This window comes from Salminus brasiliensis, chromosome 24 (assembly GCF_030463535.1).
Source record: "Salminus brasiliensis chromosome 24, fSalBra1.hap2, whole genome shotgun sequence".
Classification (NCBI taxonomy): Eukaryota; Metazoa; Chordata; class Actinopteri; order Characiformes; family Bryconidae; genus Salminus; species Salminus brasiliensis.
The window spans coordinates 488670-491979 of NC_132901.1; positions in this window are offsets into that span (position 1 = coordinate 488670).

Here is a 3310-nt window from a genome sequence, read left to right on the forward strand (position 1 = left end):
TAATAACGATAATAACGTTAATAAAAGGCCCGGGATTAACTGGTGCTGCTCCAGTTCTGCTAATAGCTGAGCTAAATTAGCACCGCTGTGTATGAGTTCACCTGCCGCATACACACCCTGGGAAAGGTCCAGGTCGGTCCAGCAATTACCTGCCAGACCAGAACAATAATTTGTGATTATTTTTAGCCGTACCTCTGCCACCATTAGCGATTAGCTTGCCATTACTCACGGTCCTCGAGCCTCGTGTGAAAACATGTGCAATTTGTCCAGCTGGGTTCAGTCCTAGCGATGTCCCAGAGTGCTGCAGGAGTGAGGGTGAGCTGGTCAGTTTGAATATGCCAGCGCTTTGTTTGGTGTGTAATTATCCGCTGAATGGAGATGTGGTCAGTATACGCTACGGCGGGGAACTGTTAATTAGCTGGAGGAGCTGGAACTGCAGTTGCGATTAGCATGTGATTAGCTGTGTAGGCCTGGATGGCCACGTTCTTTACAATTGCCTATTTTATGCGATTTTATTAGAAGCGCCGACCTTGTCCTCTCACTCAATGGCCACTTTATTAGAAACCCCTATTTTGGAATTCCTCTCACTGGCCACTTTAATGGAAACACCTCCATAATTACTGTTCAAAACATGCCACAGAAGAGCCACCTGCTCCATGTAGCCTACACCGAGCACTTCCTCAGGGCAGTAGATCTCTGCTGGAGTCTAAGGGCAGCAGATCACGACTGAAGCCTAAGGGCAGCAGATCACTACTGGAGTCTAAGGGCAGCGGATCTCTGCTGGAGTCTAAGGGCAGCGGATCTCTGCTGGAGTCTAAGGGCAGCGGATCTCTGCTGGAGTCTAAGGGCAGCGGATCTCTACTGAAGCCTCAGGGCAGAAGATCTCTACTGGAGTCTCAGGGCAGCAGATCTCTACTGGAGTCTCAGGGCAGAAGATCTCTACTGGAGCCTCGGGGCAGCAGATCTCTACTGGAGTCTCAGGGCAGAAGATCTCTACTGGAGTCTCAGGGCAGAAGATCTCTACTGGAGTCTCAGGGCAGCAGATCTCTACTGGAGTCTCAGGACAGAAGATCTCTACTGGAGTCTCAGGACAGAAGATCTCTACTGGAGTCTCATGGCAGCAGATCTCTACTGGAGTCTCAGGGCAGAATATCTCTACTGGAGCCTCGGGGCAGCAGATCTCTACTGGAGTCTCAGGGCAGAAGATCTCTACTGGAGTCTCAGGGCAGAAGATTTCTACTGGAGCCTCAGGGCAGAAGATTTCTACTGGAGCCTCAGGGCAGAAGATCTCTACTGGAGTCTCAGGGCAGCAGATCACTACTGGAGTCTTAGGGCAGAAGATTTCTACTGGAGTCTCAGGGCAGAAGATCTCTGCTGATTTGACTGTAGCCTTTTTAGCATAAACATGATTAAACACTAGAGAGAGGGGCGGTCTGTTCCTCTACTCCTCTCTCTCTCGCTCTTTCTCTTTAGATGAACAAAGGTGATCTGCTGTAATTATCTCTTCTTGACGGGATGGAGAGACGGGAGGTGCTGGAAAGGTCAGTGCACGACATGCAAAGGCCAGCGATGACGTTGGGTGTTGACACTCTGACACACTCATTCACACTCAGCTCTTCGAAACCTGCTCATCACCAGAGGAAAACGAGCCAGACCACGTCAGTCCAGCTCACCCAGACGTCCATACACTCCTATGAGATACTCACTGGCCACTTTATTAGAAACATCTACCTCGTGCTTCCACTCACTGGCCACTTTATTAGAAACATCTACCTTGTGCTTCCACTCACTGGCCACTTTATTAGAAACACCTAACTTGTGCTTCCACTCACTGGCCACTTTATTAGAAACACCTACCTTGTGCTTCCACTCACTGGCCACTTTATTAGAAACACCTACCTTGTGCTTCCACTCACTGGCCACTTTATTAGAAACACCCACCCTGTGCTTCCACTCACTGGCCACTTTATTAGAAACACCTACCTTGTGCTTCCACTCACTGGCCACTTTATTAGAAACACCCTACCCTGTGCTTCCACTCACTGGCCACTTTATTAGAAACATCTACCTCGTGCTTCCACTCACTGGCCACTTTATTAGAAACATCTACCTCGTGCTTCCACTCACTGGCCACTTTATTAGAAACATCTACCTCGTGCTTCCACTCACTGGCCACTTTATTAGAAACACCTAACTTGTGCTTCCACTCACTGGCCACTTTATTGGAAACACCTACCCTGTGCTTCCACTCACTGGCCACTTTATTAGAAACACCCACCTTGTCCTTTCACTTACTGGCCACTTTATTAGAAACACCTACCTTGTGCTTCCACTCACTGGCCACTTTATTAGAAACACCTACCTTGTGCTTCCACTCACTGGCTGCTTTATTAGAAACACCCACCCTGTGCTTCCACTCACTGGCCACTTTATTAGAAACACCCACCCTGTGCTTCCACTCACTGGCCACTTTATTAGAAACACCCACCTTGTCCTTTCACTCACTGGCCACTTTATTAGAAACACCTACCTTGTGCTTCCACTCACTGGCCACTTTATTAGAAACACCTAACTTGTGCTTCCACTCACTGGCCACTTTATTGGAAACACCTACCTTGTGCTTCCACTCACTGGCCACTTTATTAGAAACACCTACCTTGTGCTTCCACTCACTGGCCGCTTTATTAGAAACACCCACCCTGTGCTTCCACTCACTGGCCACTTTATTAGAAACACCCACCTTGTCCTTTCACTCACTGGCCACTTTATTAGAAACACCTACCTTGTGCTTCATCACTGGCCACTTTATTGGAAACATTTTCTTCCTCCCTCTGTTTGTTTCCTTCCTCTCTCGCCCAACCTCTTTCTGTGTGTGTGTGGCCGCTAGATTGAGGGGACAGGGGCAGTGGGCATTTGACCCAGAGCAGCAAGCCCCTGACACACACGCACTGACACACACACACACACACACACACACGCACTGACACACACACACACACACTCTCTCACTTAAGCACAATCTCTCTCTCTCTGGTTGTGTGGTGTGAACGTTCCGCTTCAGGAGTCGACCTTGCTTGACGCAATATACTAAACAACGCCAACACACACACACACACACACACAAACACACACACACACACTTGTTCTTTGGATTATGCATGCAGGAAGTCAAACTGCAGCTTAGTCGAACACACACCGTTCCAACTCAAACAGCGTGAAAACATCTGGTCATCTGGTCAGCCAAACTGGACACACACACACACACACACTCTTTCTGACTATGCCATAAACACATTAAAATGGACGCACT